General features: G+C 34.9%; 1 pseudogene; it reads left to right on the forward strand.

The window, feature by feature from the left end:
- Window positions 1-2,963: 2,963 nt before the first annotated feature.
- Window positions 2,964-3,415, forward strand: LOC115070300 (annotated as a pseudogene).
- Window positions 3,416-24,882: the final 21,467 nt, after the last annotated feature.

Genomic DNA, 24,882 nt, shown 5'->3' on the forward strand with positions numbered 1-24,882 from the left:
CCTTGATCAAGAGGACAGGTGACCCACCACCATTACAGGACATTTTGAGAGATGCTCATAGTCCCTGGGAACTAATCGACCTAGGAGGACAAGGGAGATTTCTGTCACTTTCAGATTCTAGTCTTTGGAGGACTGATCCTCAAGTATGTACTTCACACCTCCCTTGGTGTCTTGACTCCACATGTGGTCCTGCGCACCCAGGCCTTGGCATTGGACATTTCCCCTTCCCAGGCACAAAGAGGTTTTCCAACATTTTTCTATTACTCTTTTACAGCCCCAGTGTACCTTCACCAGTGTCCTACAAAAAATTGTCACTTAATTGAACTTCTATAGATAAAGGTCACATCTTCAGAAGTTTAAAAGATGTTTGAAAAAGGAGCAAAGAACTTAAGTTCAATGCAGTATTACCTAAAGTAAGGACTTGACTTCCTCATATAGGCTCTTCCAACTAATCCCATATTTAGGTCACGTGTTACGTTTTGTGTTGTATCTTACATCTCTACTCTGTAACATTTCTTAGTCTTCCATTGCGTATCATGATTTCGTCATTCTGATGAATACTAATTTTCACTTTGTAGAATGCCCTTCCACTTTGGTTTATCTGATGCTCAAAGTTTCTAACTCTTTTTAAAGATCCATTTGAGGTCTACAAATGAAACTCAAGGAGAGAGAATTTGCCTAGAATGCATACATCAGAGTGCTTCCTCCCTAGCACTCCAAAAGAAATTGCCAATACTTTTTATTTCCTTATTGATTTATCTACTTACTTTCACTTTCACATAAGTGCTGTATATCCAGAGCCAGTTCACTGGTTCCGATTCTGCAATGAAATATCTTTGAAGGCTCAATGTATATTACAGCACTGTTTTTCAGTTCAATCCTAGGGTCCACAGCATTTAGAAATATTTGTTGAGCAATGCAATTTGCTTTTGTTAATAAATTCCTGGGGGAAAATTCTCAGGCTGTAAATGTTTTAAGAAGCAACTGCCCATGGAGTGACACTTTGAATGACTTTTTTTCAGAATTCCTCAGAATGAACCTGTACCTGCACCAAACTCTTTTCCATACATCACAGCTATCCACATAAAAGGATACAAAGTACATTCCCAAATTCAACATTAGTTTCCCCCAAAGCTCCATTGCCTTTTCAGAATTTCCTTATTAAAATTTCTAGGCTTATGTAGGTTTCTAGCTTTAGCTGGTTTTTTTTCTTTTCCTATTGCTAAGTCCAATTCCCTCCCATACAAAATATAAAATGAGAGGCATTCTCTTCTTTGTCTCATTATTGGAATTGGAATCTTAAAGCTATGAGAAGGTATACAGAAAGTAATTTTCACATAAGAAAGACAATAAAATAGAAAACCAGATATTGGAGGTTTAAAGGGTTCTCTGGAAACTTGTCTAGCAGAGATTTTCTTGGTGCAGTAAACTATGAAAAATATTGCTTGTGTTATTTTTTATATATATGGTAGATACCCCAAGCTAACTAAAATATCAAACAGGTTAGAAAAAAAGCCTTAATGGAATCTCTTTTGTTTTTTTTTTTCTTGTTTATCAGTGGGAATTTACTATGTTATGCTTTAGATGCAAATATTTATATTAAAATTCGAGAGTATAGCTTTTTAAAATGCAACTGCCCCTAGATCAATTTTAATTTTCTTGTACTAGTGAAGTTCCATATATCACTAATCAAAAACTATTCTAAAGAGTAATCAACATGGACTATTTAAATATTATATTTATAGGTGAGGAAAATGTTACACATGCCATACAAGACTGTATTTTCTTTAAGTATTTTCATAGGTTGGCTTTCCAAAGCAACAAAACACAACTACTCCTTTATGTTTCCTAAATCTTGGAAATTTCTATAAATAATCTGATTCCTCTTTTATATTTCTTATACATGTAAGGTCAGCTTCTACAATAGAAATTATACTGTCTTCAGTACAATTACATTCCACTTGTTACTATTTGAACACTTGCCCTTTCAACACAACTTCAGGTAATACTGAAATTTCCTCTATACACAAGTCTCCTGGAATTTTTTCTCTTCAGCCATTCATTTAAATGGATATTTCTTTGTAAAACTATTAATACTGGTAGAGCTGACTTTACTCTAAGTTCATAGTGTGCTTTTAAATATAAAATAAATAAAATTGTATTTATCAACCAATTAAAAGTATTTCTAGCCCAGAAACCTGGTCAAAATTTGAAAGTTTCAAAAATAAACAGAACCAGACCAGCACTCTACAAGAAGGAAAACCCACAATTGGCTGTCTTGCAAAAGCACTCTATTTTTCCTTTTTCTGTGTTCATCTAGTGCTGCTAGAATACCCTGTACTGCTCTGAGTACAGTGTACATAAATTTCCAACGCAGAAACTATATGTATTCAGTAAGAGCAGCGTGATGTACTCTTCTGCCTGCCCTGAGCAGCCTTGGGACCGGCTGTATGATTCGGTCACAATCTTCAAGGAATAGATACATTCCTCTGTTCTGTGGTGTTTTTGGTCATACATTTATGTACTTTCTGAAGGGCAGTGGATATAACTGCTAGGCACAGCATGACCTCTATGCAGACAAGTGAACTGTAGAAATTCATTACTACTCCACCAAGAAGCCCCTGTAAGACTGGACAACCTGGACACAGATGTGTTGAGTTCAAACCTGTAGAACATTTTACAAGAGCTCAGACCTGGATGGGGTAAACCTCAGCCAATTCCTTTGTCTTGCCTCAGTATTACTGGATTGAAGAGTAGCTGTTTCTTGTTAGGAGGTTCATTTTCTTTCCCATTTCTCTTAATTTCATACTCAAAGCACTGAGAAGTTCAAGTGGAGTATATTGAATATTTTTGTAGACTTCTTTTTTTTTGGCATCATTTCTGTATCAGTTTTTTAAATTCTTTCATAACCCTAATGAGCGATTTTTGTTTGTTTTTTGTTTGTTTTTGTTTTTGACTAAATTAACATGGCTCCTGTGGAAGTCACATACAAGAACATTGTTACACACAATCCAACCAACACATCCTTAAACATAGTATGTGAAGCAATATACGGCACTACTCTTGTGGAGAAAGAATGCATTCGTGCCCTTGATTGGCCTTTTGATGATGGTGCACTACCACCCAACAAAATTGTTGATGACTGGTTAAGTCTGGTGAAGATCAAGTTTCATGAAGAACGTCGTTGTTGCATTGCCATCCCTTGTGTTACATGCCTTGGAAGAGCTCCAGTGCTGGATGTCCTAGAATTAATGAATGTGGAATGAAATGTGAGGGTGCCACACATTTCATAAGACAAAAGTGTTGTGCAGCTTTTAACACCAAACAACTTTTGTATCTGGAGAAGTACCATCCTAAAATGTGTCTGCACTTCAAGGATTCCAGGGGTCATAGAAACAACTGCTGTATTCAGTAACTGAGGTGCCTGTTGCAATTGCCTTGGAAGTGGAACTTTGGATAGGACCTGGTTTGTTGCATATATAATTAGCCAACATGTTGGCTTGGTGAATTAGTCTAATGAAACTTCCACAAGACTATTGACCAATTTTACCAGGTTGTAAGCTTGACAGAATTGCAACCTCTATGTTTATTAATGATTGGCCTGTTTGGACACTTAGCAAAAGATGTTTGCTGGTCTACAGTTACAATGTGCTTATTATTTGTACCAATTGACCTATCCCAAAATCTTATGGTACCTTTTGTCTTTAAAGGTATTCCTATACCAGAATCTTATCAATAAATAAGAGATTTAGAACAATTAGTTGTCAAAATACACAGCAAAAACTTGTATATTTTCAGTATCATATAAATCCAAAATCCCAGGAACTAAAATACTTTATCTAGACCTTCTATGGTTGTTCCTTCTGTCCTTGCAAACACTTCAGGGCATCTCTGATTATTGCCTGCACACTCTCTGAAGCATCTCCCACACTCATACCAATATGTTTCAGGTTTGCTTCGTCATTCAATTGTTTTTTAAACCAGGTCTTATGGTGATTATTTAATGTCTGTCTATATCTTATTATGTGCTGTTATGAGAAGCCTCCATTTGTTAAAATCTACACTGTTACAGAAACGTGTATCTCTAATAATGTCTTCAGACAGAAAGGCTTATAGTTAATTTAATGTTTGTACTCAGATGTACACCTTAACAGGGAAAGCCTGAAAACATAAAGAGGGAGGCTATTAAATATTTTTAGTAAAATGTTGCCTTTTTCTTGTGCAGAACATGAAGACTATGCTCTTTAATTTGGCAAATATTTTAAAAAGTTTTGCAACTTTTTGCATGAATTATGATTTTTCTCCCTTTTCTTCCTAACCGCTCTTGCAAACAGAGTAGGTCCTGCTAATGAACTGAGAAGACATCTAATATTTTATATGCCCTTTGAGCTATAGAACTAAATAATTGGATACTTGATAATTTGTTTTATTATATAATCAATAAGATGGTGATATGTATTAATGTTAGTTCAACCATATATTTATACTCTCTGGGAATATGTGGTTATAGTTTTGTGGGAGAAATAATTTATCTGTGTTCACCAGCCTGTAAAACTTTAGTTCTAGAGCTTAAACATCTAAATAAATAATGCAATGCAAAAAAAGAGTAATTATGTAAAAGTATCTTTTTGTTGAAAATTAAGTTAGACTCTCAGACCCATCCTGGTTGTTTTTCCTAGCTGACCAAATTTTTACTAACAATAAAGTTAAAGTATATAAATTGATTTATTTTCCAAAACTTACAAAGATCAAATTTTAAAACAAAACAGATTCACAAATCTTAATCGGGAAGATGCTGAGTCAAATATAATTCCAGATGATCTTCAAATTAAATATTATATTGAATGTTTTGAGAGACATGACGATGAGACATATAAAAGTCCATTAAGTGCATGATTTTAGCAAGAGAGCTTTAAAGTATCACTGCTGAAATTTGCTACTCAATTTATACATTCAATTACTAAAAAAATATTTTCCCTATACTAATTTAGTGTGTTTTCTACACTGACATTACTGCCTCTGGCCTATTTTATTTATGTTACATGTCCCTTTAATTTTATTTACTTCATTCAGTAGAGAAGGTGCCATTAAAAAATAATAATGATATCAGGTAAATAGGGAAACAATATTGGCAATTCTTTATTTGATAATTCATCTTGCTCATTCTATGAATTCAGCTTTAAGTATGTTGGATTTTACAATGCAATTACCTACATGAAAGTGAAATTTATTTGACTGAGATTCCTCCCTTGATAAGAAGGGAAAATAATGGCTTAAAACTCAAGTATTTAGTTTCAATAAAGTAACACAATGTAAATAAAGCTACTCTATCATTTGGAGAGTGAAAAAAATCTTAATAGACTTGGTAAAATGTGGTTTTTCCAGTTAGTGGGTTTACTTTTACAAAGAACATGTGCTGGGCATGATGGTGCTTGCCTTTGATGATTCTAGAACTTGGAGGCAGAGGCAGGCAGAATTTTGTGATATGGAGGCCAACAAGATTCTCCATAGTGAGTTCCAGGCCAGCTGAGGCTACACTGAGACCTTGTGTCAAAAAGAAAAGAAAAGAAAAAAAAGAAAAGAAAAGAAAAGAAAAGAAAAGAAAAGAAAGGGAGAAGAGAAGAGAAGTGAAGAGAAGAGAAGAGAAGAGAAGAGAAGAGAAGAGAAGAAGAGAAGAGGGGAGGGGAGGGACTGGAAGGGAAGGGAAGAGGAGAGAAGAGGAGAGAAGAGGAGAGAAGAGAGAAGCTGTATTTCATGGTATACACACATACTACACTTTAGTCGTGTTTATCCTATTATAATTTGCACCTTTTTTTTTTTTCCTTTCCACATCTCTAATGGTCCCACATTACTTACTTGCTTTTGGTCACTGTAACCCTTATCAAACTATAATCTCATTCTTCACAGACATGGGAAAATTTGCTTCAAATTCATTTGGAAGAAAAAAAATATCAAATAACAACACCAAAAAAAAAAAATTCTTGAGCACAAAATACCAAGACACAAAGATGCAAGAATATCATATCTAATTTCAAGTTGCACTGCAGAGCCACGGTGATAAAAACAATATCGTACAGGTAAAGGAGAGGTTGTTAATCAATGGAACAAAATAAAATTCCCAATATAAATCTTTTCAGTCCCAGCCACCTGCTTTTTGACAAATATGCTAAAAATGTCCATTGGGGAGATAACAGCCTCTTAAACAGTGCTGATAAAACTGGACACCACATAGAGCAAAATAACTCAAAGTCCGTCTCGCACCTTGTACAAAAATCAACTTCAAATGGATCCAAAGCATTGCTATAAAACCCATAATTGAACATCCTAGAGGAAAAAATAGGGAAAACACTTCATGATTTGGTTTTATTAATGGGACTCTGGTAGTTCAGAAAATACGCCAGTTACTGACAAATGGAATCTCACAAAGCTCAAAATCTGTTCCGCAAAGGAAACTCTTAATCAAGTGAAGGCACAGTCTACAGAATGGGGAAAAAAATCCTTAGCTACCTATGCATCAGATAGAGGATTAATGTCTAGAATATACAAAGAATTCAAGAGATGAAACAAAAAGAAAACAACCAACCATGCCAACATCTGAGCTATGGATCTGAATAGAGAGTTCTACATCGAGAAACACAAAGGTCAATAACTATTTTAAAAGTTGTTCAACATCCTTAACCATCAGTGAAATGCAAATAAAACGTACTCTGAGATCCCACCTCATCCCTTTCATAAAGGTATAATCAAGAAAACAAATGACAATAAATTCTAGAGGGGTGCTAGTAAGATATAAACTGGTGCAGCCCTTATGGAACTTAATACGGAAGTTTCTGAATAACCTAAGAAGAGAACTTCTTTTGACTCAACAGTGTTAAAATAACCTACCATGAAGGAAAGGTTCATTTCAGCTGTCAGTTTAAGAAGTCCATTATGGTGGGCAAGGCATGGTGGCAGGATTATGAATTAGCAAATCCTGTTATATCTAAAGGAAAGATGCAGAAAAAGATGTATAATGTTCTCAGTTTACTTTCTCCTTTATATTCAGTTGGAGACCCCAGCCTGTCAGGGAGTGCACACACATTTAGCATAACTTGTTTTTTCTCATGAAAACATTAGTGGTAGCACCCTCAGACGTACACAGAGGTTTATTTCCATGGTGATTCTAAATCCTGGTAAGTTAACCAAAAGAATTAAACACATATCTATTTATGATAAATAACAGAAAAAAAATTATAGGAAATTTCCAAAGTTGTAAATTAAACACACTTAAATTTAAATAATTCAAAAGTTACTTTAAACATACACATGTAAATTATAAATCAAAATATTCTTTAGATATTATTGTGGGGTATGAATTATAGCTCACTAATAGAGTTCTTACCTTTTGTTTATGAGGCCCTGAGTTCAGTCACCAGCACAGAAAGGAAAAGAAAAGAAAAAAGAAAAGAAAAGAAAGAGAAAGAAGAAAGTAAGGAAGGAAGAAAGGGAGGAAGAAGAAGGGAGGAAGCAAAAGAGGGAGGGAAAGAGGGAGGGAAGAAAGAAGATAACTAGAACTGAGTCCTTGAAATGGCATATGAAATGCATTAACTATTAATCCATGAAATCTACACCTTTGTATATGCACAGGAAAAAGCTGCATATGAATGCATCATCACAATGATCAGCAAGATGACTCAGTGAGTAAAGTTCCTTGCTCTTAACCCTAAGGATCTGAATTTGATCACCGAGACCCACAGGGTAGAAGGAGAGAACAGACTCCAACAACTTGTCCTTGGATACCCTTTCATATCAAGGCACATGTGTGTCCCCTCTACAAAATATGAAAAATAAGTAAATAAAATACAATAAAAAGCAAAATCACCACAGCAACATTATGAATAATCTCAATCTGGAAACAAGCCAGATTTCAATAATACTCATACAGTTCTATAATAAACACAAAATAGTATAAATAGCAGAAAAAGCAAAATAATCTAACATCATAATATTAATTAATGGAAAGAGAGATTCAAAATAAATGTTTGGAAAAAGTTCTCTGCCTTTATTCTTACAATTGCTCTGTCTTATATATCAATAAAGCTGTTTCAATTAAAATGAAGACAATATAACAATTTACTTTTTCCTGTTTAAAAACTGCATAATAGTTTTTATTTTAAAATTATTATTTTGTATGTATATGCACATGCACACATGATGTTTGTGCAGGTACATGCACCACACTGTAGTTGTAGGTTAGAGGACAACTTTGTGGAGTTGGTTCTCTCCTTCCACTTTTACATAGATCCCAGCATCAGATGCAGGTAGCTTTGACAGCAAGCGCCTTTACCAACTGAGCCATCTCATGGACTCTGAATAGATTTTTCTAATAATTTCTCTGTTAATTATTATCTCTTCTAACACCTTTAGTAAAATTATCCTATTTCATTATACTTTCTACTTTTTCAATTAATAAGTCAGTTGCCAACCAAGGTATTACTTGCCATAAGTTTCTGTTATGACTTTATTGAAAAATAGGAAGGACAACTGAAACCCTTTCTGTTAAATAAGGTCAATACTTTGTCATCCTAATGATGAGTCCCACTCAAACAATTAATATAATCCTAGGAGAATAATTTCATAGGCTACTCTCAGATGTTGCCTACCACGAAGTTCAAAAACAGTCATGGCACTAAGCTCTTACACACAGAACACTTCAACTTCAGAGTATCATGCAAACTTACATCATGCAAATGACATGCAATAGTGTCATTAATAAGAAAACCCTCAAAGCAAAATTTATCTGATACAGCAGGTCTGAGTGGAAGCAGGTGGAGGGAGAACTGCTCATTCTCAGAAACACTTTGGTGAATGTAAGCTAAATAACATTTACTTGTTTGGAAACCAGCATTTTAAAAAAATGCATATTTGAAAAGAAATTTGAAAGTTATGACTTTATATTTCCAAATATTTATACTTCCAAATATATTTGATCTTAAGTATATTTGCTATGATAAACAGATTGAAGCTGGTGATTGCAAAAGAATAGTTTCATAAGTATTTGAAAACTGCATAAATCACTTGTAGTTTCTACCTATCACGTCTCATGGTGATCAGACCATTAGAACCTGTCTTACAAATACAAGAATGGTGTTTATCAAACATTTCTAGTTTTGAGCTCTTTTTCTTTTACCCAAGTATGTTGGTATTCATAACAAAGTCTGAAAAATCCTATGAACTTTGTCCCTAATCTTGTCTATAGAGACTTTATAAAGCTTCAAAACATTTTAAATAAGTGGACTTATTCTGCTATAGACCCCTACGAACACCTGCAGAATCATAGCCTTAATGAAGTTACAGCTGTTGCTGATTGCCATGAAGAGGGCGTCTATGTTGACTGATTGGCTGATTTTATTTGATAGCACATTGAGCTTCTTCTTTTCGCTTTTTACTCTAAATTGTACCTTTCTTAGGAAAGGGTTTAAATGATTAAAAACCCAAAATGGAGTGTCACTGTGCCACTGTCAACAGTAGAAAATGAACTGCTTTCACTGAATAAACATTACCAGACACCTGGTATGACTTCTTCCATTTTAGAGAAAGAATATTGATCACAGGAACCAATTTGCACAATGGTTCAGCAGTCACAGAAGTAAATGTTTTGAACTGATGAGGCACATAAACCAGTAAAAATGTCAAGGTGGCAGGAACAATTAAGTTTACTCTGAAATGTACAGAAAGAAACAGCACTGGTTCAACTGAGTGTTAAATAATACAGTCTGGAATTATTTTTCCCCTAGTTAAGTCAGGAAAGAATTTGTAATTTTTGTGGTTATAGGTTATGCTTTTATTTAAATCAGGCATATTTTAAAGTTCCCCAGTAGTATTTAGATCTCTATGTATATGGAAAAGTTAATGGTATAATTAGGATTAACATTCTTGCTATTGTCATTGAATAAGTATTTTCAATGTACCCAATGACATAACTCCTTTAAACATACAAGATAGTATATTACAGATGCATTATTCTCTGAATGTATTACAAAACAAAGTCATGAAGCACATTGTCAAGGGAAAACACCAACTGGTGATTCCATCCAGCTATACAGTCTATGAACCACAATGACAAGTCCTGAAAATAACTCCTGCTGGTGTGGTAGGGTAACTTTTATCCTGGGTTTAATTGGATTTATTTAATTGGCGGGAACTCATGTGTGGTATAGCAAATACAGATGACTATAGAGGTCGTAGATCTTAGAGAAAATCTATCATTTGTCACATCCTTAGAACGACATAATTTCTTACTGCACTCTAAATATTTATCCTTATATTTTCAGACAAGTGTACTTGTCAACACTCACCAAAGAAGCTTATTTTTGCAACAGATGAAGAATATTTCAAAATTCCACATGCGCACAAGAACAAAGAATAAGTATCTGTGAGGTACCCAGCCCTAAGTGACACATCTACAACACAACCTCTACACCTAAGGCTCAGGGACTATATTGGAACAGGAGAAAAAGATGTATTAATGCATCTCTCAACTCTCATTAGTGAAGCATCCTCATGCAAAGGATGGTAATTAACCCAGAAAGCCACAACTGTCCAAAGTGCAGTGAATAAGAGACTTCAGAGTGCTTAACCCTGAATAGGACAAGTACATCAAAACTCTGCCACCCAAGGCACTGGAATTATTGTGGAAGAGGGGGCAGAAAGATTGGAAGAACCTGTGGGTAACCAGAGAGATCAGAGTTTTCCAGAAACTGGGTAGTTACTCATATGTATTCACAGTAAAGGTGACAACATGCACAAGACATATGGAATGAGAAGCCAAACAAAATCCCAGCACGGACTTGTTGGAATTGGCAAGAAGCTACAACACTAGCTGAGGATGACCAGAGGGAGAGGGAAAGTTGGTTTTCTTTAAGGATGTATCACTAGATAGGTTAACCAGGCTCCAGTAGATGGAAAGACAATGAAGGACACTTAGAGACACAGAGTTAACTCTATAGACATTACCGTATATGGCAGAGTACATGGGATCTGGCAGGAGTGCTACAGGAGAGGTGCCAGTAAGAGAAGGGATAAATAGAATCAAAATTTGTTATATGAAATTCACAGAAATTCAAAAAAAGAACAAAAATATTTTTTAAGTTCATTGCATCAAGGTTAAACCAAATTTCCACAGATTTGGCTCTTATATGACATGCATATCTTTTATCATAATATTCTTAGATATTCAGTAATTTGTCATTCTCCTTAGATATATTGCTCAAGAATACAATCTTAGAGAAAATACTGTCTTGCTCTCTAAATTGAAAATGATAAAGTTTAAGAAAAGGACTTAGTTTTAGAATCTTGCAACAATTTTTTATTGCCCACATACTAAGCTAGGCAATCCTCAGCTTTCTAGAATAGATGCATGTGTTTAGTTGTTATCCACTCTATTAGACAAAGCATTCTATAACCTAAAGGCATTTCACTCTATTTAGACCTTATTATTTACTGTGTTAGTTTCTTTCACAAAAAACTAGCTGAGAGAAATTCCTGTAGGGAATAGAGGGTTTAATTGGAAGGCTGATAAATTAAAAAGCATAGAATATTTTCATGTTCTGGGAAAGACATAAATAAAATTTCTCAGTCATGGCTTTAAGGAAAAATATGAATTGTGGAATTATGTCTTCACGTGTTATTTTATTAATATTGTTCAGCTCTTAGTATGACTAGGAAGGAAAGAAAGTGAAACTTCAGTGATGGCATGAATGATATGGACATACTCACACAGATGCACGCACAGAGTCTGAAACAGAGACACAGAGAGAGACAGAGACAGAGACAGAGAGACAGAGAGAGAAAGAGAGAGGAGGGAGAGATTTTCAGAGTCTACGGAACCCATATAAATGATTCTTGGGGAAAAGTAGAAGCACCCTTGTAACCTTGAACTCCTTAAAACTTCTAATTTTAATGTTTGTTTTGGTTATTGTGGTTTGAATTGTATTCTGTACCTTGCAGGCAGTATAATCTGCTTACATTTTAAATTATGTATTTAATATGATGAAAATTATTGTACTATTCTACTGCCTTTTGAAATTTGTCCTTATAATCCTATGCATTTGTGTGTTATAATGAAGTTAGAAATCACAATATATTTTTCCACTCTATAAATGTGTTAGTGGAAATTGGAGACCAAAACTAAGACCCCAAAACAAAATTCAGAAGCAATGGTAGTTTAAGGAGGTGAAGAGTAGCTTTATCAAAATATATGTAACCACTAAAAATATAGTAATACATATGGGAAAAAAAGAGGCTGACTCCAAAATTATGTCCAGAGTTGTCTCCTGGGAAATAAAATTAAAATTTCTAATAAGCATTAAGATACTCTACAATTTTGTAACTAGAAGAGAATTCTGAATATGAGATATCATCATGTTGAGCTGATCTATCAAGTCATGGGCAGGTATATAACTCTAATGTGACAGTGTAGAACCAGAAAGTATCCCACAATAGAGTACAAGCATATCTACAGTTGTATATGTGTATATTCATATATCTGTATGGTTGTATATCCATCTTTCCATCTATCTATCTATCTATCTATCTATCTATCTATCTATCTATCTATCGATCTAAATCAGGCCTTCTATTATCTATCGTCCTTTATTCACAAATAATATTCATACATACTGCTTATATTGCATTTATGTATATATATATAAAACTACATGTATGAATATACACGTGCATACATATATATCCATTTTATATTTCTATTTTGTTCATATAATTAATTTAATTTTTCTTATTAATAATAATTTATTGTTCATCTCAAATTTTGATTTATCAATAATATTATTATTGCCTTGAATATCTCTACTGAATTTTGAAATAGTTTTTAGTGTTTTATTTCTTTATTTTAATTTTCATGAATTTAGTACAGTATATTTTGATCATATTAGGATTCTCTTATATGCAGGGATGGAGAAATGGCTCAGCAGTTAAGAACACTGACTGTTCTTGCAGAAGACCTGGGTTCAAATCCCAGTACCCACATGGCAGCTAACAGCTGTCCATAACTCCAGTTCTAGGGAATCTGGCTGTCTCTTCTGTTCTCTGGGGGCATTGCATGACATGGGTGCACTTACCTACATGCAGGCAATACACATAGACATAAAATAAAAATAATAAATAAAATATTAAAAATTATCTTATATGTCTGTGACCTCCTTAATAACCCCCATCAAATTTCTGTACTCGAGTATATATACATATACGTATATATTTATACATTTTTTGAAAAATACATTATAATATATTGTTAGGTATAAGACTTGTATAAAAGATGTTTGTATACACAGAGAATTTAATTATGATAAATAATCTTTATTTTAAGATAGTATATATCCACATCTTTCAAAAGAAGATTCTTAGTCTAATGCAATGACAAATTGTACAATCTAAGTGACTCATTCCTGTCTGAAAAATGTAGTTTTGCTCCCTGTGGGAATTTCCAGGGTACATAATGTGTGCAACCACATAAGGAGCGCTGACTCACATGCGGAACAGAGCTGTATAAGGGAAATTCAGCAAAGCACATTATTGGTCCATGCCCATTCTTTTTTTTACTGTGCTTATTTCCTGCTTTACACATGGCTTTTGCATTTTTCAGGCACTCCCCTTAGCTATCAGCCTCACTGGTGTTTATATTCAGCTCCATAAAGTCCATATTATGCCTTTTATCTTTACACTTTTTGGTGTGCCAAGTCATTCTGTCATCAAAATGATTACTCTCAGCAATTTCCAAATTAAAGTTCCCCCCAGGAAGTGCTTGCATGAGATTTAGGAGATGGAAATAAACTCCTCATCTTCTGAGTCTCTATGGCTATACAAGGGAGATAGACAGATGTGAGTCAGAACTGACAGCTCTCCAGCCTGTTCTCCCAACGTCCATACAGCTGGCAATTCCTCTACTTCTTTGTATACTTTGAATTTTATTATTTGCTATGTATGTGTCTATGATGTGTAAGTGGTGTGTGTGTGTGTGTGTGTGTGTGTGTGTGTGTGTATAAGCATGATACAGCATGCATGAGTGGAAAGCAGAGAACAACATCTCAAAGTTGGCTCTCTCTGTCCACCATGACTTCCAGGGACCAAACACAAGTCCTTATGCTGGTGCAGTAAGCACTTTTACATGCTGCACCATTCACTGTCCAAACATTCCAATTCATGAATGAGATATTTAGTTCTGTAGTTATTCAGTGTTCCCCTGGATTCAGTTTAGGTGTCAATGAAAATACTAACCAGGTAGTGAAGCTTCAAGAATGCAAAATCTTGAATTTGTTCTCAGCCATCATTAGATAATCATCAAAGAATTTAATGCATTGTTACATAGAAATGTACTTTTCTTCCTCAGGAATCCTGAAGCCTTCTTAAAACTCAGCCATAAATATCAAGTACATATATTATTGTTTGAAGTTCTCTATTAAAGGCATGTTCCCAGGAATATGGAGGACCCTGTTAGGAAATAACACAGAATGTCAGTAGATTGGCTTAAGGATGATAATGTAAAACACACAGAAACAATTTATTCTGGATGAACTACTATCATAAGTGCTTTAATTTAATGAAGAATATTTTTAAAAGCTGTTGATTTTCAACTTTCAGTGAAGAAAATGCAGGTCAGGAAAATTCTCAATCTAAAATGAGTTTTGTCATTTGACATCATTTAGCCCTGAGCTGATACCAAAGAGAAATAAGTAGAAAACCAAATGTTTGAATGTTCCACCAATTGTCACAAAGTTCTTTAGTTTAAAAGTTGAAGTAGGGGGTAAGAGAAATTGCTCAGCAGTTAAGAACACTGGATGCTCTTATAGAGGACCCCAGGTCAAGTCCCAGCACTCACATAGCAGCTTATAACTACCAGTAACTCCAGTTCAGTGGGATCCAATGCCCTCTTCTAATCGCCACGGACATGGCACAGCACAGGTGCACTTACACACATGTGGGCAATACATTAATACACATAAAATAAAAAATAAATGGTAATATTTTTTAAAAGATGAATAATTTTTCTAATTATTTTATCATTTCTAAGGAGACAAATACAAAAAATGAACAACCACAGTTTTGGAAAAAGTGTGCATCACTTGATTTTCTAACTTCATTAAAGTGTTTTCATGTCATGATCTTGTTTCTAAGAAACGACTGTTCATGGTGCTGAAGAAACGGCTCAGTGGTTAAGAACACTAGTTGTTCTTGCAGGAGACCAGGGTTCAAATTCCAGCACCCACATGGCAGCTAACAACTGTCAGTAACTCCAGTCCCAGGGATACGACAGCCTCTTCAGACTTCCATGGGCCTTACATGACATGGGTGCACTTATGTACATGCAAGCAATACCTTCACACACCCAAAATAAATGTAATAAATTTTTAAAAAGTTTTTAAAATTTGGCTGTTAATTTGATGAATTAAGTTTTTGCAAGGATTGTACAATAGCTTAAAGAAATTGCTAAGGACAGACAAGGGGTAAGCATTGCATTCAGGAAAAGCACTTTGTTTATCTAATTTCTCTATCATGGTATCTTAACAAAGTGGAAAAGGCCTATGATAAGGACAGGGTGTGAGTCCCTCTGTACTCAGTGATGCACAACACCCTAACTGTCAGCCCATTCCAATCTTAGTCTTGTACTAACATATTTTTACATTGACAAGAATAATCCAGTCTCAGAAACCCCATTCATTCATACATATATGTCAGGAGTCTAGAGACTGACTAAAGATTTCAGTATGCAGTGTTTTCTTTTTCCTTAGAAAAACTGCAGCTTTAATTTACTTTAAGTTCATTATAAGACTTAGCTAATAAAACAGTTTTAAAAATCACTGTCTGATCATTTTAAATTTCCTACTTTAGTTTGGAAAAAGGTATAACTATCATTTTACTGGGCTACTAAAATCCTTTTTTTAAGGAGCAGAGAGATTCAGAAGGATTAAATAATGTTCAGAATTATATGTAAAACATAAATGTCTAGCACACAATATTCTTCGCAGAGAGTGTACATGAAAAAAGAGCACTAGCATGCATGGGAAACTGTGTAAATTTTAGACATTTACCTTGTACTTTTATTAGACATTCGTTCCATATTCATAAGAAAATAGAAACTACTCAGAAGCAAAAAGCAGAACTAACAAACCTGCAAACCAACTCTATACAATTCAAATCTTATCAGGGTTGATATAATTGTTCAATTATATCATCAAGGAAAGTTGGGAATTTTATGTCGAATTTCAAGAGACAACATCTAAGTACATTTAATATCAGAAAATTCAATCCAATTCAAGCATAGGTTTAGTTAGGTCCAGATGAACTTCCATGATGAATGCTTACCCAGTAATTTTGCTGAATAATAAAACTTTCATTATACAGAGGAAAGAAAACATAAGTATTGTCTTTTATTTACTATTATTATTTATATAAAGTACCTGGTGTATTATAAAATATGAAGGGTAAAATTTAGATAATGAAAAAAAATCCAGAGAATAAATGGGTAATAGGAGCAGATTTTCCCATGGTATATATAGTAAAATCAACATATAAGTCCATTCAGAAGCTGTTTTAAATTTATTAATAAAAACATAGTAGAGGCTTTAGTGATGGCTTGGTGGTTAAAAACACTGGTTTCTCTTGCAGAACACCTGGCCAGGTTCAGTTCCAAGCACCCACATGTTGACTGTCAGTCTGTAACTCCAGTTCCAGGGGATCAGATGACCTCTTCTGACCTCAAAGAGCATTGCATGACCCAGGTACACTTACATACATGCAAGCAATACCTTCACACATAAAATAAAATAAAAATAATAAATAAAATATTTAAACACGTAGTAAAAGATGGATAGAAATTGTTCTCAGAGAGGAAACGTAAACAAAGCATCATCAGCTTGTGATGCTCTGTCAAATGGTGTAATCAAATGTAGTTGAAGATCCAGAACAAAAGAAAGGTGGGATGAAACCTTGATAACATACCTGAGCAAACACTGAAGATTCCAAAGAACCCAGATAAGACTCCAAACATTATGAATATTATACAAAATAAGGTCTGGAAAACTGATGTAAGCAAGATGAATGAAGGAGACATGGAAGGTAACCTCAGTGAATTTTAGAACACACATACACACACACACACACATACACACACACACACACACACACACACAAACAGTAGTGAAAACTTATGAAATGTAAATCAGCTTTGGGTTTAGTTAGCAAGCTGCATCTATACTGTACAATCATCATCACCAATACTACAGCATAGAGATATATATATAAGGAGGATGCAGCATTCTCTGAAAGGAGGAGGCAGAATAACTCTTCAATTTGCACCTTTTGAAAAATCTAAACCTCTTAAAAACAAAGTATCATTAAACAAATTCAAAACCAATCCCTGCTAAATTAAATATATAGGAAAATGTCCTTAATAAGAGCATAACCATCTTTAAAAATATTTAGTATAACTTTATACTATGAATTAAATACTATCCACCTAAGACCAGCAATAATGCTTCTCCACTAACCATAGCTGTTATTTGATATTTACAAAAAGTCACAAAAAACAAAAGCTAAATAAATGATCCTGGCCTGCTCTGCCTCTGGATCCATTGCCATATTTAGCTGTTCCACACTAAATGACCTGGCCTAGTAAAACTAACACTTCATTTTTTTCTTAATTCAATGGAGAGAAGATAAACTTTAATTTAATTCTATATTTCTTTATTTATGTATATGTATGTGCATGAGTGTGCAGGATCTGTAAGTGGTTAAGTCATCCTTTGTACTTAAAACTACCCATTATGGTAGATGCTATGGCTTATGCTTTTTATCTAGCACTTTGGAGGATGAAGCCAAAGGATAAGACCAAAGATGAGGCCAGCCTGGGCTACATAGTGGCCTTTACGTCAGCCTAAGCAACAAAGTAAGACCAAGTCTGAATGAATGAATGAATTAATGAATGAATGAATGAAAATAAATTACCCACTCCATATACTCCCTGCCCTGTGGTGTGAATCTTTCCTGGTGAGTTGACCACAATTGCCATTGCTAAAGGAAATATTTTGTGTTGATTGGCACCACTGAATGATATTGGCAGTCTGGTCACAGCACCGCTGTGATTTCCTACTCCTATTAGCCACTGGGCATGGTTTCACTCAAAGATGATTTAAAGGACATCTTGTGTTCTACATACACTTTTACTCCCATCATGTTATAGCAGTTCATTTTCTCATTGTCAAATAGGACTAATCACAGTGTTCAATAAGTAGCTCTCCTCTTTGATTTCTCAGAGGCAGAAGTAGCCACAATTGTGTGGCAGTTGGAAATTTCAGCTCACATGGGTCCCCTTATAGAAGCATGTCTTACTTTGACCTCTCCTGATTTAACAAAGAGAGGAACAATGCCACTCGTTTATGTGAATTCAGAGCACATACAGCCTGCTGGGCCCGTTATTCTAACCTGTAAAGCTGAGATATCACTTGTAATGATTTTATAACTGTAGGTTTTACATTTAGATCAATTTTCTGTATTGAATAAAATTTTAGGTATTTGATGAGATAAAGACATAAGTCAGTAATTTTCCATTCAGGTGTTCATTCATTTTCTGCTCATTTATTTAATGGGTTATATCATTTCCCAGGGCCAGGAAGATGGCTCAGTAGGTAAAGGACTTGCTTCCAAGCCTGACCCATATGGTGGAAGGTGAGAAATAATTCCCATGCATTGTCTTCTGACTTCCCCATGTTCACTATTTAAATATTATGAGAAATAATTGTTGTGAGTATTTATTCCTTAATTTTATGAACAATTTTCAAGTATTTCTACATTGGCATATGTAATATGTTTATTTACTTCATTATATTCTCCTTGTCTCAGGTAAACTGTCTAGTAGTTCTCTTTTCATCATTAGCAATGGAAACATGAATATTAACAAGAGGGATTAGTACCCAAGTATCTGAATACTTTCTAGAAAACCATTTTTTTGTTTGTGTGTAATTTGTATTATAAGCAATGGGAATATGAACTTTTTATTTTTCTTCTTTGGATAATGTCTGTGTGAGCAGTTGTGGAACTATGTAATAGTCTCCATCTTTTCCAAAAGAAGCTTTTTTTGATGCATGGTGACAGGAATATGTGTTTGTAAATATAAGGGTCCATATTTTGCACATTAAGAAGTTATATTTGTCTAGCCCAGAACTTTGGAAATAGGCAATAATCCCAATTGTAGTCAAAAAATTATTGGCAGCTGATTATGACCTGGTGAGGAAGAGTTAACTTTCTTAAACAGAGGGAATCTATGTAGGCTAACTAGACCCAAGTGGATGAACTTTCACTGAGGGAAGTCTGGGGACGCTAACTTGACACGATTGGAATATGGAGATGAGGTAAAGAGATGGAGTATGGGGATGAGGTATGGGGATGAGGTATAGGGATAAAGTACGGGGATGAGGTATGGGGATGAGGTACGGAGATGAGGTATGGGGAGGTATGGAGATGGAGTATGGGCATGAGGTACAGAGATGGAGTATGGGAATGAGATACGGAGACAGAGTATGGAGATGAGGTATGGGGAGAGGTACAGAGATGGAGTATGGGTATGAGGTATGGAGATGAAGTACGGAGATGAGGTATGGGGAGAGGTACGGAGATGGAGTGTGGGGATGAGATACGGAGATGGAGTATAGGGAGAGGTACGGAGATGGAGTATGGGGATGAGGTATGGAGATGGAGTATGGGGATGAGGTATGCGGATGAGGTATGGAGATGAGGTATGTGGATGGAGATGTTGTGTGGGTTACCAAGTTGACAAAAGTTGAACTGTGGGAGTCAGGTTTGTATATCTACCTTTATAGACTACAGTTGTCATTTTATTCATTAAAATGTTAATTTAAACGTTTCTGTAAAAGTAAGTTTTAAATGAATGCAGCATCTATGATATTACCATGAATACATACAATCTTATGATCTGATTTTTTAATAGCTGTAAGGGTGAAGGCTTCACTGTGAGGAAGAAAAAGAAAACCCCAAAAGAAAAAAAAATATCATAAACATTCCTCATGGGCAGTATTAACTCCTGTCCATTGGTCCTGGCTAATGAACTTTAGAATTCCTTATGTCTTATACACCTCCTCTCTCTCTCTCTCTCTCTCTCTCTCTCTCTCTCTCTCTCTCTCTCTCTCTCTAGGAACATATTTCCATTTAGTTTATCTTGACTATTTTTCAGTATTACTGAGTCCCTGAATTGTATGTTATTCATCAGAGCTAACATTTCTCTGTCCAAGGACTTCAACATCAGACAATTAATCACTTACCTTTTCCGTGTGAGAATGCTGTCAGTTATGGAGATGAGAATTTTCATAATTCCAATATTTAAGATGTGTTAGTATTCTTGGTGTTTAACACATTGTTGGATGTTGCCATGAGTACATGTTGATACAAGCAACATTAGTAGGATGATTTGGGACATAAATATTTTATTTTTCACAGGGGCATGACTTCAGCAGAATTTATATTTGTTTAGATTCAATGAATATTAAAGTATATACATAATGTATAAGATATAATTTAAGATGGCACAATATAAAGAAAATTCACATATTATTAATATAAATGTCAGAGATGTCTCTGAATTATTTTTGAGGATTTTCTGCAGTTGCTTCTGTGATAATACTTTACAGCATTTACACTGAACATAGCTGATTTTATGATGATTGGAGAGACTAGGGCACAGCAAAGAAAAATAATCAATACATAGCAACTTCCATAAGTCTTTGCAAAATTTGATCTGAGTCATGCTACAGAATATTTCCAATATACAAGTGTACAAAAATGTAAGAAACAGTCCATCAAAGATCTACCATTTCTAATATCCAATAGAAGAAGGAGGGAAATGGGAGGGAAAGTATGGCCCTAAAAGCCTAAATATTTACAATATGAATAATTGTTATGTTATATATCCTGGTGATGCAAAATCACAGTATACTTGGATAGAAAAAGACATATGCATTCAGGATCTGAATGAACAATTATTTGAAAATAATCCAAATTACTTACTGTCAGGTGTAAGTAAAATAATTTTACCATGTTGAAATTATGCATCTAATATGATCAATGGAGTTTTCATACATACTCAGCAAGTGGCATTGTTTAAATTGATATTTCCTTATTTCTTTCAAAAAGACATGTTTCAAATATCTTTTAAGTGAAAATACAAATGGCATAACATGAAAATAAACCTTAAATTTGGAAGTTAATTACTTTACTACTCTGCCTAGACTCCTCAGTCAAAATTAAGCAGAGCTTTGTTTACTAAAGGAGTAAAACTGCTTGCATTTTGAAAGAGCTTGCTCATTTGATGGTCACTGAGCTTTTGTATATACATTACCAAGTAAATTAATAATAAAAAGTTGTCTTTTGGCCTGGTCATTGTTGTGGCTGTTAATCTTTACAGCTGGGAAGGATCATCGCTTGCTTTTCTCTCTTGGTAGCAGCTTCTGATTCCAGCAGAGCTAGTCCTCAGGGACAAGATTTCAGACCAAATTCAGGCGAATTCCTCCAAGGTCTGTGACTGAAGTATGAGGAGTAGTTACAGCAGGGTCTTTACCTTCAAATTCTGGGAGGTTACCAGGGACAATGTCAATAGCCTATATTTTGGGAGAGTCTCTTTGACTACCAAAGACCAACAACTCAAAGGGAGTTTTCCCGTGTCTGCCACTGGGGTTTTGACAGTTTGTGGTACTTGGGGAAAGCACTGTCACCTGTATGTCATATGTCACATGTATGACAATACACTGCAAATGTACACACACACACACACACACACACACATGCCATGTGTTATAGAGTATGCTTATAGAGTGTTTATGGTTTTCTCATATTCCCTTGGTGTCATTTATCTCTCCCTCCTCTTTCCCATTGTACAAGCCCCACTCCCTCCTTCCCAGTTAAAGCTCTTCCCCATATTTACTTTTCCTTAATGGCACCTGTTCCCTACTATCTGCCCTCTAAACTCCTTCTCCCCCTTCACCCCCCATGAAATCTTTCTAATTTCCTGGCTTCTGTAGTTACTACAGATTCAGAGCTACAATCCATAAATAACAGATAACATATGGAGTTTGTCTTTCTGAGTTTGGGTTACCTTAGTCAGTATAATGTTTTCCAATTCTATTCATTCATCTGCAGATTTTGCAATTTAATTTTTCTTTACAGCTGAATAGAATTCCATTGTGTATATGGATCATATTTTCATTTTCCATTCTTTAGTAAATGGACATTAACTTGCTTCAGTTTCTTAGGGACTTGAAAAGAGCTGAAATGAACATGGCTAAGCAAGTATCTTTGTAGTAACATATTGAGCCCTTTGGTATATTGTAAGCGGTGTTATAGCTGGGTCATGTAACTAAGTTTTTTGGTACTGTAGTTGCACTTTTATCCTAGGGGGACCCAGTGGCATTCAAATTGTACTTAAGGACCATTAAATAGGGGGAATTCATGCCTGATTATAGCTAGCCAAATATCCAAGACTACAGAGGTCATTGGCCCTAGAGAAGGACACATTACTATCATTTTCCTAAACCAGCACAATTCCTAACTGTACTCTAAATACTTATCCTTAAACCCACAGATAATTGTAGCTCTTGTCCCTCATCATAAAAGACTCTTTTGACAACAAATGGAGACTGTTATAGAGATCCGCAATTGGTAAAATTGTAGAGAATAAATGACCATGTGAAACTCAGCCCAACTGACATATCTAAAATGTAACCCCTCTACTTAAGGTTCAGGAAACACCATGGAAGAGGGGGTATAAAGACTTGAAAAGCCAGAGGACCAGGATATCTGATGTTAGGTAGTGTCTTCCAGACCTGTAAAAGATCCTGAACCCATGAAATCTCAACATGATGGCCTAAAGAGGATACCAGTTGACATGCCCACTTGAATGGGAGAAGTTTCACAAGATCATGCCTTTAGATGAAATGCTTCAAACAATCAAAGAATATTGAGAGTGGGAGAATTAGTTTTCTCCAGGAAAAAGATGTATGATAGGTTATCCAATCCCAAGTGATCAGCTCTAAACACATGTGCATGATAGCAAAATTAAATATACTTGGAAGGATGTGTTCATACATACTACATATGTAACAATATTTAAAGAAAAAGACAAGAAATGGAGAGTGGAGAGAAATTGGGAGGAGATGTATGAGGGAATGGATATGGGATATGATGTAAATATAGTACTTACATATGACATCCTCAAAAGATAAATTAATTAAATAATAAAAAGTTAAATAAAGTTTATATTAAGGTATACCAGAGAAGGTGTAATAGATGCAGCTAAACAGTGTGTGACATCATCTTTAAGAATTATTTAATGTTAGGTTATTCATTATGAGCTATGGGAAAGGAAGTTAGCATAAGAGCAGATCTGTGACAAATGCTGGCACTTTGTTGAAAGAATAAAGACTGAGAATAAAAAAGACTGAGAATTCTCTTGGCACAGTGGTTAGTAAGAGAAAGATTGGAGGCAAGGAGAAAGATCACATAGGGTGTGCATTTAAAATTTTTATTCAATATAGGAAAGTGGTACTTATAGTTTCAGATAGCTGTAATGAAATATATGCTCAAATCATAACTAAAAAATGTTGTTGTCAAGTTAATACTAAAATGAATTAGCTACCATCTATTGCCAAATCTAATGTTGATTTTGGCTAATAGATTTATTTAGGTCAATGTTCAGATGTAATTTTAATGTAAGATTCCTTTAATCTAAGGATTTTTTCTGATAGTATAATATTTGCAGCATTTTAATAGTAGTGGGCAGCAGCACTTTAAATACTATTTACTGCATACATTCTCAATGCCAGTGATTCTGTCCCTGTCCTGAGTTATAATGCTAGTAGTGGGAAGTGTGCAATTAATTAATCACCTAGTTAAGCAGTAAAATAAAGTTACTTCAACAGTAATGAATGGTATTAGATAAGTTAGGCTAAGTCACAGCTCATGAGTAAAAACAAGAAAATCTGAATGTTCTCACTAAGAAGTAGCTATTGAGGAAAACATAAAACTGAAATATTAAAAAAGAGGATTTTTAAGGAGGGCATGGTTGGTGGTGCACGCCTTTAATCCCAGCACATGGGAGGCATCAACAGGTGGATCTCTGTGAGTTCAAGATCAACCTAGCTTACATAGTGAGTTCCAGGCCACCTGGGGCGATAGGGAGGCCCTCTCTCAAGAATAATAATAATAATAATAATAATAATAATAATAATAATAATAGCAACAACAACAATAGCAGCATCAGTAATTGCACTGAACTTCTCTGTGGCAATTTTTCAGTACCAGCTGGTGTTATGTGCAACTTACATGCAGTCCATTTCTACAAATTACAAAAGAAAGACTTAAAAATTGATCAACTTGCCCAAAGTTAAAATTTTACTCATTGTAGATTATTGCATAAAACTCATTTTACTCATTGTAGAATTGTAGCATAAAACTCAGATTACTAAACATTAGCATATGTTTCTAATAACTGCAGTGCATGTACCACATTAGTAAGACTCAGACGTCTTAAACTTCCTTAAAATTTCCACACAAGGAGACCTTGATGGGAAACTATGGGCTGTGGGGAAGAAACACTTAAAACATTCAAAGTGGGTGTAGGGTTCTATGAGAAGAGCGCAGGCTTGTCTCGGCTGTTTTGCATTTTCTCGATTTTTATTTTCTCTATGAAATATCAGGCCACCTCACTGAAAAATGCATGCAAGGTCTTAAGCTCTCACAGCATTTGCCTTCTTCTGGGTCCTCCTCATGTTCTTTGTTTTTTTTTTTTTTTTCCCTGTTGCTGTTAGAAGTTAGGGCCATGGT

Source organism: Nannospalax galili, unplaced genomic scaffold, assembly GCF_000622305.1.
Source record: "Nannospalax galili isolate Female #2095 unplaced genomic scaffold, S.galili_v1.0 scaffold276, whole genome shotgun sequence".
Lineage (NCBI taxonomy): Eukaryota > Metazoa > Chordata > Mammalia > Rodentia > Spalacidae > Nannospalax > Nannospalax galili.